This window comes from Furipterus horrens, unplaced genomic scaffold, assembly GCF_987537825.1.
Source record: "Furipterus horrens unplaced genomic scaffold, mFurHor1.1.pri manual_scaffold_12, whole genome shotgun sequence".
NCBI lineage: Eukaryota > Metazoa > Chordata > Mammalia > Chiroptera > Furipteridae > Furipterus > Furipterus horrens.
The window spans coordinates 98,432,840-98,446,131 of record NW_028327182.1 but is presented as its reverse complement, the minus strand read 5'-3'; positions in this window follow the sequence as shown (position 1 = coordinate 98,446,131).

The window sequence follows — 13,292 nt, the reverse complement described above, 5'->3', positions numbered from 1 at the left end:
CAAGGGAGATTTTATGCCGATCAATTAATAAGCAAAGAATCATTCATTGTGAATCATGATTGTGAGTGTGAGTCAGGGGTGTCTGGCCGGTGGGTGCACATGACCGTGGCGTGTCTGTGAAGGTCTGTGTGTATGTGTGAGAGAGAGAGGGATGGCAGCCCAGAGAAGAGAAGCAGGTGCGCGGACCCCGGCCAAGGGACAACGGCCGTCACAGCGCTGCCTGCCTCAGCGCCCAGGCCGCTCGGCAGGAAGTGGCTCCCGACCCACGTGGAAAGGCCACCCGCGCAGACCCAACGCCGTGCCGGGACGTGCAGGCCGAGGGCAGTTAAGATATCACAGCATTTCAAAAAGCGAGGCGCGAGGAGCGTTTTTAGAAGTGAAAAGCAAGAACAGCGAACAGCGAGACTTTAAAACCACCAGGAAAAAACGGTGATGTACCAAATTCCTAAAAGTCAAACTTTTAAAACCTTGCACGGTTTTGGATGATGGGGAGAAACTGCCTGTCGTTTCCCTGAAAGTGGCAAGGAAAGGTCCTCTGCACTTTTATTTATCATTTTCCAGCGCCTGGCCCGTTGCTTGGATCCGGTTCACCCCAGAGAGACGCTGCCTGGAACCCAGGCCCCCACCGCCATTCTGGTGGTAGCTGGGTGCCCGCCCTCGCTTTAGAATGTTTCACTATGGAAATATCTTCTTGCTGCAGCTCTTAACAACCTACGACCTTTCAAAGAAGAAGATCATCCCCTTGTAAGACTGTACATGAGCCGTGGCGCATAGAATTGTCCGTACACGCTTTTCCTTCTTACCGACTTTGATTGTCCCCCAGGAGACAGGCTGTGGCAGCCCGATCGTGATACTTGGGGTCCCACGGCACATCGGGGCCCAGGCAGGGGCATGCACCCCGAGCGGCCCTGCCTTGGGAACAGACAACCCCAGGAAAAGAAGCACGTTTTCTCCGCGAGCAGGAAGCAGAGGGACGCGGGTCTGCCCCTGCCTCTAGCTGGTCAACCCGTGGCAGCCGACCTGAGTTAGAAGAAAGCAACTAAAAAATACAACTAAGGAGAAATTAGACACGGGAGAGGGAGCGAGAGGGAGAGACCGCAGATCCTGATGAGAGCTTCTCAGGCCGCCACGGGCTCCGCTCCCGACCCTCCTTGGTCCCAGTTCTGAGACAGGGAGCTCCCCGTTTGCTTTCTCCTGGTTTCTGCCCTTTGCCCTGCGAGGGGTCCACGTGCTGGGAGACCACTCCGCACGGGTTTCTGACCTTCGGCACCACCCAGAGCGAGATGCTGGCTGCTCTTCGCTTTGGTTGGCAGCGCAAGGGCGTTGTTTGGGGCGACTCTGGGAGCGGTCAGGCCAGCCTCCCGGGCGAGGGCCGGGCACACGGAACACCCAGGGTGATAAAGGTCGTGTCTCCCTCGGGAGCTGGACCCAGCCTGGGTGATCGCGGTGGCTGAGGGCGGAGTCTCAGATCAGGGAGGGGTTCCATGCGCTCTCGGCGGGGCGTTCAGAAGCACGCGTGTGTGAGGGGCGCGCGGGCCAACGTGAGAGTGGCATAAAGCAGGGTGCTTTGTCGTTGTCGATTAGGGGGAGCCAGTGGCGGCTGTGACGAAGATGGTAGGATTAGCCAGACTTGGGGGGGGGAAGAAGGCGGCACCCCCTTGTAAGTAGCCACGGGACCTCTGATTCCTCCCGTGTCCTCATGGGGGTGGGGGTGGGGGCAAGCTGCAGCTCTGTAAAAATGCACGTTGACAAAAACAGTGGGGGGCCTCCTTTAGGTGGTTCTATCCTTCACTTAAAGAAAAGCTGCAAATCAAATCTGCACAGCAACCTGGAGAGATCTGCATTTTGTGGCTGAGATTCCTAGCAAATTCCTCTTAAAAAACTTCAATAAAGGAATTGTGAACAATAATACATCATTCAAAGCAAGACTGAACTGCGCTAACCTCCTTCCTCGCTGTAGTCTGTCTTCAAAGATGTTAATTTTTTCAGCCTTTTTTTATTGAAAGACAGGGAGCCTTCCGCAGACAGGGTCTTTTGGAGACACTCATAGGAAAGTGAATTTATAACAGTGCACACGCTTGGAAGTCCTACCTTTGAAGATGTTCTTAGGGCTGGTCGGCAGGGGCGTTTCAGGGGATAAATGGTCTTAAAAGGTTAAACCCAGGAAATGGCAGGGTCTTTAATCTGCAAATCAGATCAGCAATTTGACTCTTCTGTGGGGCTCTTCCTCCTCCAGAATTTGCCTGAGGGAGTGAATGTCCTGAAAGGGCTGCAGATGTGTGCTCAGGAGAAGTCAGCTGGGTGCATTAGGGCCAGATGGAGAACCCCCCAGGGGCTGCAGCTGCCGATGGGGGGGGGACTCCACCCCGGCGGGGGGGCTCATCCCTGTGTGGCCCGTGTTACCATGGTGACGGAGGCCCGGCTCCCTTTCCTGGTGGGAAGGTGGGGCCTGGCTCATTTCACAGACAGCCGGCGGGGAGGAGGGGCTGGAGCAGGCCACCCCACCTTGTCGTCTCTTCTGCCTGGCAGGAGCCGGAACTATGGGATGAGGGCACCGCAGGGGCCAGGGGAGCACACGGGTGGGTCCTCAAGGACCTGTGTTGTCATGGCTCCAACGTGACTAGTGAACACGCAATACCCACATTCTGCCCCAGGAAGCAGGTACCTGCAGCCTAAAATGCAGCCACAGAGAGCCCCGTGGGACAGCTGCGGGGTGGTGACGGGTTTGTGGGATGAGCTGGGAGCGTCCAGAAAGACGAGAAGACGGAGTGAGTGGCCGCCAGCACGGAGTCGCTGGAGGGGAGGGGCCCTGCCATGGCCCCTTCCTAGATGCAGAGTTAAAATGTGCATTTGCCATCCGGACTGTCGTTCAACGTGAAATGTCAGAAGGAAAACAGATTTAAAGAAAAAGCCCTTTAAAGAAAATTGCCCCTTTTGAGTCTTACTTCAAAAAAAGAGCTTCACCTACGATAGGAACCAAAATGTGCTTGTTTCTGTAACAAACCTGTGAAATAAGTTTTCCAATATGTACACGCATCCTGTTGCTTCATATTTCATGCTCTGCATTGCTTTTCATGAAGGCATTTAGAAATAAAAATGTAATTGGTACAAACTAATTTCTACAACTCTTGAGGGAAAATAATGACTTGCCTTATTATGATAATTCTTTGTCAAAAACTAGCACTGGTATAGCTGTTCTGAAGTTGAATATACTCGGTACATGGATCACTAACTAACTTACAGAAGAGCTGATCTTTTACCCTGGAAACAAAGGAGCCCAAATGCAGAGCAGATAAGGCTTAAGGGTTATGGGCACTGCCGGGGGGGGGTGGGGGGGTGGGGGGGCATGAGGGGGGGTGGGTGGGGGGGGTGGGGGGGCATGAGGGTCGGGTCGGGAGGTGCCTGGATCCAAGGGCAGCGGCAGAGGTCCCGTAGGAGAGACCCACGACACGCTCTTCCTGCATCCATGAGATGCCACCAAGCCCGCTCTGGGCTGGGCACCCCTCTCACTGCAGGCTAGGAAGGGACAGGTGTGTCACCAGGCCAGGGACTCAGGAACCTGGTCACTTAGGGATGGGCACAAGCAGAGCACAGGGAATCCAAAACACAGCAGTAAACGGACCCCATGTAAAAATGTTTCCACCTGACTCGGCAGAGGGAATTGCACGGAAAGCCGTCCAATAGCTCAGCACGGGAGCTCTAAAGTTTTCTGGGAAAAGGAAAGGTTTTCTCTTAACGGAATCCTTAACGAGCACTGGGAGTTCATTGGGGCAAGAGGCGGGAAAACACTTTCCACTGCAAGTACAGCACAGGCCACCGCCAGAGGACAGGGGACGCCCTGGCAGGAAGGGGCAGGGACCAGACCGAGGTGCGGGGGAACTACTGCTGCAGGCGAGGATCCAGGCAAAGAAAGCGGAGGGGCCGGGGACATTAAGAGTCACCGTTACATAAAGGAGTAGGTCGCCGGGGGTGGCAGACTGATATTGCCATGGAAACATGGAGAAACATTGGAAAACATAGGCGTGTAAGATGTGCTCATTGCATGTCACTAACTCTTCATCTGGCCCCTCTCTTCTGTGCACCTGCCATGAACAAAGAAAATTATTCTACGTTTTTAATTAATGGAGTATCAACCCTGAAAAGGAGGTGGCACTTTTGGCAGAAATTTTGACTGACCGCTATTCTAAAAGGTTACTATCAAACTGGAGAACAGCGGGGAGTTTTCTGATAGACCTGTGAAACGGGGGCCGTTGCAGACGGATGCCGCAATGAAAACGGGGGACGGGATGATTTATCTTCCTCTGTTTTGATGAGTCAGTATAATTGAGTTAAACTCCTTTATTGAGAAGATATATAATTGAATTTTGAGAGGTCATGTTTTTTTAATAAAATGTGTCTGGACGTTCTCCTTCATTATTCAGTGTGATTCTATTAACCTCAAGTTTGATCCTTTGGAAGATGAACAAAATTATAAATGACATTCTCTAGCTGTATTCAGCCAGGCGGGCCCGGCCCCCAGATCTTGCTGACCGAAGGGAATGGGGAGCGTTTTGCTGAGTGAGGGTAAAATCAGACTTGGTGCATCTCATCCTTTGAGTGACAGTTTTAGCTCCTTGTTGGGAAAGGATGTGAAGGTCATTGATTTGTTGAAAACAAACCGAGTTGATCCTTGAGACGAGGTAAAGTGTGTCTTTTGTTGTGAACCTCATTTGATATGTAAACCATTGATTAATTTTTCCCGTCAGCTCAGAGATGAGTACAAATTGCTTAGAACGGTGATTGTCACACATAAAGTGCGATGATTGTTAAATATCTCTGATGTTCTACTATTTTAATAACTCAGAAAAACTTTTATTTTACATCAGAACTGACTTTCTTTTCAAAAGCTCTTTGACATGCGTTAAGATAAATGACTCATAAACACTGCTGTCCTTTACCCAGTAAGTAGAGAGGGACAGGGGTGCGAGGGGACAGACAGATAATAGGTGATATATAGAGAGGTTATAGATGACAGATAAGGTAAGTAGACAGACAGATCACAGACAGAGAGGCGATAGACACATTTGTCATGTGCTAGGTGCTGTGTGAATTCAGGTTATTCAAAGATAGAAACATGCTATTCCCGTCTCTCCAGCACAGATCAGGGGAGAAATAGCACACAGAGATAATTGTATTGTCATGTGGATTCTTCTGTACTGGAGTCATCTAGAAAGTCAAGAAGAGAAATCATTTAATGGGTCCCAGTAGCTCCCAATAGGATGTCGACCAGGTGTGTGAAGAGGTCACGTGCATGGTTAAGGCAGGATACTCAGGAAATAGACCGTCAAGGCTGAAATTTTGGTTCTGCTTCTCTTCGGTGTGTGATGGCGGGCAAGACCCTCAGAGTGTCTGCATGTCCGCCTGGTCATGGGAACGCAGAAGACGGCAGAGCTGACCTCGTGGGGTGTGTCTGCAGAATTGAGTCCCCACACACCAACGTCCCGCCCCGTTGCTTGTCCCCGGGAACACACAGCTGGGTGCGCTCTTGTGACTTTACATCACGGGCCGTGTGCTGCTCTGTCTGGGCGTCGGACCCTCAAACACCCACGGGACACTGTTTAGCATCTAGTGAGTGGACCTTCTAGGCACCCGGGCTGTTGTCAGGGTAGAAAGAGTCACTGACGCCCCCCGTTGAATTAATGTCCCTCCCGCCCTTATTCTCTCCGTTACACGATGTGCCATCCTGTTTCTGGCCGTTTTCCTAGGGTCCTGAGGTGGAAGGCTAGACCTTGTTCTCTGGACGCCTTTTTCCTGATCCATTTATTGTTATAAATTTTCCTCTGAGCATGAATTTACTTTGATCCACACATGCTGATATTTTGAGATTTCATTATGATTTATTTCAAATGCTTTTCCCTTAAAACTAACGCTGAATTCTTCATTTGGGGTGATTTTACTATGCATTGCTTACTTCCTAATCTGAGGGTGAGTTTCTGCTTACCATCCTGTTATTGATTTCTAGGTCAGTCCTAGCTGCGCACAGACCACGGTCTGAATGACTCCAAGCTTTGAGGTCCGAGGCTTGTCCTGTGAGCCACCACGTGGAACGCATCCGGAAACGCTCCCCGAGCATTTGAAAGGGGGTCGGGCCCCACGTTACTGGGTGTGGCACCCATGCTACACATGTCCACATGAGGCTGTCAGCGGGGCCATCCGATCGACCGAGTTCCAGCTCTTCACATACCTGTTCTCCCTGTAATTCTGGGGTGCTTGTGGCAAAGGCCCCCCTGTGACTGCGAATTTTCCCGTCGCCTGTTATGCTGCCAGCGGTGACCACAGGCTTGGAATGGCCAACAACCTTCCCCCTGACGGCTGCGCTCTGCGGGGTCGGCCCCACGCACGCACCACGTCACCAGAAACGCCCAGGTGGGCGCGCCACGCCTTCTCCCTGCGCGCGCAGGTGCGCCGTGGTCATCTAACGTGGTTTCTACGTTGTCCAGGTTCTGCCCTTGCTTATTGAAGAGGCTGAGCCAGACAAGAGCGTCCTCACTGTGGCCAGAAGCGGAAGACTTACAGTTACGCTTCTTGTCCCGAAAGTTCTCTGAATCCACTGCATGAGGAGGAAACCCCTGAGACCGCCTGAGTTTTGCTCCAGGTCAGGAATCTTTCATCCCCTGAGCCCAGCTCCGTGGTGACTCAGCATCTCCTTATATTCGAGCTGATCTTCCCATGAATGACTCTTATTGTTTTATAGCAGATCCCAGAGAATCAGTGCTTTTCTGGAAAATTTCCTTTTCCCAAACCCGGGAAACTATCTCCCTAGAGGCCTGCAAAAATAATATTGATGAATGTTGAAAGGTTCGCTAAGTTCTTCGTAGTAACCGTTCTTGATAGAAAGCTCCCCTCGTGCGGTGGAGACACATCCTCAGGCTGATGGTTGTGACGATCCGATGCACCCCTGCGGACCCCGTCACGGGGAGTCCCCAGTCCTGCAGTCACGTGTCACCAGAGAGGCACACGTTTGCAAACAGGAGGAGACAGAGTTGGTTGGTTTTACTGCCGTTTGAGTGACCCTGGCAGTGGTTTCTGGCCCAGGACAGACTGTCGTTCGCTCCGTGGAGCGGTGACTGCACAGGTCTCCCTGCGCAAAGCCTCCCCAGTCTGCACCGAGGTGGGCCCGCCGGACGTCCCCCCGCACAGCACAGGTAAGGGCTCCCCAAAGTGGGGATCTGGGAGCTTAGACGGGAGGGGCGCAGCTGTGCACCCCCTTCTTAGGGAGGGAGGAAGGCCTGCGCCCTAAACTGAAAGAAGGGGAAGGCCCCTGGGTGCGCACCCTTTGGACTATAAATAAATGTCCAGCAGGGGAGACCAGACGAGCACCTCTGAGTTTACAGGCTCTGGGACGTCCCCGTGGGCCAGCTCTCACTCTCCCTGGAACGGGAGCACGTGTGTGCGGGAGGCAAACTTGTTACTTCCTAGGGCGGTCCTCCCACCAGGTCCCAGGAAAGCTTGTCCAGAATGCCCTAACTGTGCAGAAACATGAAGATATTTACTTTCTGCCACTATGATCACCTGTTTTCCACAGTTTCCTGGACTTGACCGTGAGCACATGAGTGCCACCTTGGAGAGGGAGGGTGTGTGGAATGGGACAGAACAGAATAGGAGCAAGTAAGATAAAATCACACAGTCGGTCCTTCATATTCGTGGGTTCCAAGTTCACGAAGTCAACAAACTGTAGATCAAAAATATTAAAAAATAATTCCAGAAAGTTGGTCTGCAAGCGGAATAGCAGGACAACTATCCCCACAGCATTTATGTTGCATTAGGTGTACAGGTCACGTTGAATGGGTTTAAGTACACGGGGGACGTGGGCGGCTTACATGCAGACACCACGCTCCTTTACGTGAGGGAGCTGAGCACCCAGCTTGTGGTATTTGCGGGGGTCCTGGGACCCGCCCCGGTGGAGACCAGGGGCTGACCGCATTGATTTCATTGAATTAGATGGTTTGTACAGGACAGTTTCCAACGTGACAAACACAGCCAGCTCCCAAATGTCTCATATCTCACGGCGTTCCTTGGTCTGAGTTGCAAGGTTCAGCTTATTTTAGGCTGTTCCCGGTTCCATTTTTCATTCCGTTTCATGCCATGGATGAGGCCCACTTAATGAATATGAGAACTCACAACTGGGGCCCAGTCTTGGGGTCTGTAAGCAGACTGTGTGTTCCAAAACGGCTTTGAACTTATTTGAGAAGAATTCAAATAAGCCGGAACAGAGGAACTTTTAGAAACAGCTGCCCAAATGGATATTCAGATCATCCGCCATGCATTTTAAGAAGGTTAGTCTATGAATTTTCAGATGAAAGACTTTGCTCAGGGTCTTAGAAATATAAATAGGGGGAAAATGAAGAGAAGGAGGGAACACTTTGAGTTAATCCAGTTTCCAGGAGAGATGAAAAAGGCGCCACTGAGCGAAAGACCCGTTTCTACCGAACGCGCTCCGGCCATCAATCACGCTTGGACTTGATTTAGTCAGAGGGTCACTGCTGGTTTCCCCCAGTGACTCTGCCTTTGATGGCAGTTTGCTGATCCACACTTGTTTGGATACTTCCAACTTCAAAGTCAGCTGGAGAAAAAAACAAATCTATTTCTTAAATATTGTGTGATGTGCAGAACATGCTGATTTCTTCTCTCTTTAGAACTGAAGGCGAGTACGTTTGCACGTGACCGATGTGGCATCAGACACACGGGCCCCTGAGACAGGCGCAGGCGGGGCCGCTGTGGGCCTTCCCAAGGGTGCGTTCCCAGAGGTTCCCCGTGGCCGTGCCTCTGAAGGTGCCCATGTGAATGAAGCCTCCCTAGTGCTGTTTCCCGACAGAACCAGCTGACGTGCTCCGGAAAGCCGACTCTCCCGACAGGCAAGAAGGAAAAACAGTATTTCTGACCCATCGGTGTTGGGCCTTGAGAAATGAGCGCGTGCTTTAGATTTTTCCGGAACAAACAGATAATTCTTTAATGAGCACAAGAAACGACCAAATAATCAAGTAAGTAATAAATTTCAAAAACCGTAGAAAGCTGATTTTAAAACTTTTAGACTGACACAGTCTAATCACCAGCCTGTGTTATTTTACTGGACATCAGTCTGTTATTCCACTTCAAGAATCCCAGAGATGTGAGGTATCAGATTTTCTGCCTGAAATAGCAACCTCGTTAGACTGAAAAAGCTCAGCCCCAAAGTGGTTGAGTGTTTGCTCAAGTTCATGTTCGGGGTTCCAATGACAACTGGTAGGTGGGCACCTGTGCCCTACTCAGGCATCTGACCCGCTGTCCTGACAGTGGGAAAGGAAACAACCCAGTATTATCGGAGCTCTGTTGCCCCCTGGCGTGTGCGCCTCTGGTTCTCAGACATTTGAGAGAATTCGAAGAGCTATTTCAGTGAGAAAAAAATGACGGTAACTCTCATCTCTGCTTTTCTTACCTTTCTGAATTTTATTACTTCTACCCTCTGCTCAGAAATGGGTGCGAACGGATCTGTTCTGAAAGTGGGTAGCCTGTCTCCTAACCTGACACGGTTTTCAAGAGCAATTTGTAAGTGGGTTTTGGGGCGCAGGTCCCCTCTCAGCGGCGGCCAGCGTGCGGTCCCAGCAGAGCCGAAGGGAGGAGTTGCTCTCCCTCCCAGAATCCCCCTCCCTTGTCAGGAGTCACCAAGCCCTGGGACGTGCTGCCTCAGGAACCAAGAGCCTCTGCCGTGTGGTTTTGTTCCCGTTTTGTTTCCAAGTTCAGAAAAGAAGACCAGATGCTCCCTCTGAGCTCTGCTCTCCGTTTCTCAGACACAATCCTGCGAGAATGGAGACCTGAGAAACAGAGATTGCCACTTCTGTTGCTGGCATCCTTGTGCTCTTTGGGAGCCTCGGGGGGGGTGGGGACTTAGGGACCCCCTTTTCCAGTCTCTTCCTCCAAAAGCTCAACGTCCGTCCCGCTAAATCGGGTGACACCACAGCCCAGGAGCCTCACCCCACTTCTCTGTTATTGTTTCGATGATAAATTGCCTCTATTTCATGTCTCATTTTTCAAATTGCCCCAAAGCTTTTGGAAACTCTCCTGCTGTGAATTAGAGAGTCTTTATACTGAAAATAATGGGAGCGGATTCTCATGTTTGCCATGAAAGATTACTTTCCTCTGGAAGGCGCGGACTGCCACGAACCGGTTTCCGCAGCTGATGTATGATGCATGCTGATGAAGACTTTGTTTTTATATTATTTATTCAATACTTACAGAGCTTTGTTATAAGCAAAGCATTGCGTTAGAGACAAAAGCTAAATAAGTGAGCTCCTCTCTATAAAGCAACTGAAAGTTTCGTGAGCAGGAGTTAGCAGCGTTTGTAAAGTCTCCAGCCGTTCCCGCAGGGGCAGCGAGGGAGGGACTGGCGGGAGTGCACGGAAGGCGGACGCTGCCCCGTGGGCTCCAGGGTGAGACACTGGTCTCGGAGAGACCCCCCTGGGAAGAGCGGCAAGACCACCGCAGACACTGGATACAACCGCAGTTGGAGGCCTGAGCAGGATGCTTGTAAGATGGCTGGGAGGGAAAGACAGAAAGGCCGGTCTTCTTGAAGTGACGCTCAGACGGCTGTCTGTTAAAGAGAAACAGTCTCACCCACACCCGCGTGGGCGTGTAGTGGTGCCAGCAGCTGCTCTGGGTGGCCCGGATCCTGCGAACAAACCCCTGTCCATGGAGGTCTGACGGGGGGTGGAGGGGAGGCCCTCTGAGGCTGAGGGGATCCTGGAAGGTGAGGACCCCCCCGTGTGCAGACAGGGCCCCCTGCGTGCAGACAGGGCCCCCCCGCGTGCAGACAGAGCCCCCTGCGTGCAGACAGGGCCACCCGCGTGCAGACAGGACCCCCAGTGCAGACAGGGCCCCCCCGTGCAGACAGGGCCCCCTGCGTGCAGACAGGGCCCCCTGCGTGCAGACAGGACCCCCAGTACAGACAGGGCCCCCCCGTGCAGACAGGGCCCCGGCACAGACAGGGCCCCCTGCGTGCAGACAGGGCCACCCGCGTGCAGACAGGACCCCCAGTGCAGACAGGGCCCCCCCGTGCAGACAGGGCCCCCTGCGTGCAGACAGGGCCCCCTGCGTGCAGACAGGACCCCCAGTGCAGACAGGGCCCTGGCACAGACAGGGCACCCCCCTGTGCAAGACAGGGACCCCCAGGTGCAGACAGGGCCCGGGTGCCGGTGTCAGAGCCCAACTCAAAGGAGCTTGAGCTTGGAAGCCACACGAGGAGCACAGAGGAGCACAGAACCACAGAAAGGGTGGGCCGCGGTGTCCCGAAGGACGGACCGGACACGACGCAGGCCTCCGTCTCACGTCCTCGGCTCCCTCCTCCTCTGCGCGTCAGATGTGAGGTCTCCAGCCTCCCCGGGCGGAGGGTACCGACCGCCGGCCCGGAGCTCTCGGTCCAGGGGCTCTCCTCCCGATTCCGCGCTCCCCTAGCTCCTTTAAAGATGAAACAAGGTGGTCCTGGTTGGCTTAGCTTCCCAGGGGGTCCCAGCGGGGCGGGACACGCAAGAACCACGTGCAGGCCGGGACGGGCATTTTCTCAGTGAAATGGGGCAGGACAAAGCTCCGAGGCCTGGAAAAGTTAGCGCAACAGAGATGCGGGAAACTCAGCCACCGGGTACGTACGATAAAACTCAGGGTGCTTCACTCTGTCACAGACATCCACCCAGACCCACACCGAAGAACGGTGTTTCCCTGCTAACATGCACTGCGTCACCTCCTCAGATGCCCTCCTGTTGCCTTCAGAAGTGGTGTTCCCCTGTCTCAGCCGGAAGGAAGTCCGTATCTTAAACTTCCCCCACATGAACACACACACACACACACACACACACACACACACACACCACGTGCATGTGTGTATGGCAGTCGCCAGTTTCTCCTATCGCGTTTCTAAGATTTAACTTTATTTAAAACTTCTGCTGCTATCCAGATTGGACTACTGGGTTCAATGGCATCCCATTTTCCCTTTAGATATGATTTTCTTCAGTAATTTTTCAAAATAAAGGGATGCTCATTGATATTGGTGGTATTTTATTCTATTATAAAACTTTTGGAACCCAGCACAGGAGAAGGGCCCAGACGCCAATCATAGTTAAGATGAAGCTACATGTACTTATCATAACTCATCTCCTTGCTCCCCGTGTGAATGCAGAATGAAAGAGGAGTGATTTGCACGTATAAATTACTTTCCTCTACAGGAAAGCTATCTAACGTGGAGTTTAAAATATTAAAACTCATAGGGAATAGGTCAGATTGCTACATACCTCGTCGATAGGGTGCCGGGCGGCGCGGCCTTTACCGTAAGGAGATGTCCCTTTCCGTGGAGTTAGCGTGCGTGGCACACAGGCTCGCAGCTCGCTGTGCTGAGCGGAACAAGCCGGCCAGAGGAAGACGTGCACCGGAGGGTCTCACGCACGTGTGGACTCTAACGAGCAAAAGGAACACAGCAGGACCAGAGGCGCGGAGACAGAGAACGGGCCGACGGCTGTCAGAGGCGCGGGGCGTGGGGGGCCCGGTGAAGAACGGGAGGGACTGAGCAAAGAAAACAAACTCGCAGACGCAGACGGCAGTGTGGGGGGACGGCCAGAGGGGAGTGGGGTGGGGGAGGGAGAGGAGGGTACAGGGGGGCACGTGGTGAGGGAGGGGACCTGACTGGGGCGGTGGGCACACAACAGTGTACAGATGGGGTGCTGTAGCACTGTGCCCCCGAAACCTGCATAGTGCTATCAACCAGTGCCACCCCGAATACATTCAACAAGTAAATTTTAAGAAAGATGTGTTTAGAAAATGGAGCTGTATTATCTCTTTTATACGTATTGAGTTTAGAAAAAAATCCCAAATGTAATGATAGTCTATCTCCTACATCTAATTTGAAATTTTACATTTGGTTACAACTATTGTTAAATTATCCATAGCTAATTGGTCTTAAACTGAAATAGACAATTAAGCATGTTCTGGACTATTAACTAGTTTATAGTTTAGGTATTTGCCTAAGGAGACATTTCCAAAACCGCTCCTCTGCACTGGTTAGTTTCTCTGCGGCGATTCTACTGTGCGTTTCTTCAACTACCGTTTCCTTCCGTGTTTGCCCTTTTGAAGTGTCTCGGTCAGGACAGAGGCATTGTCACACACAACCCACTGTGACCATTGTGTCTGCGTGTCTGCGTGTCTGCGCACAGGGTCCCTGCAGCATGGCCTTAGGTGGAGTTGATCCATAGGACTGCCTTGCTACTTCTGTTGGCCTTCTGCCTTCTTTCTCT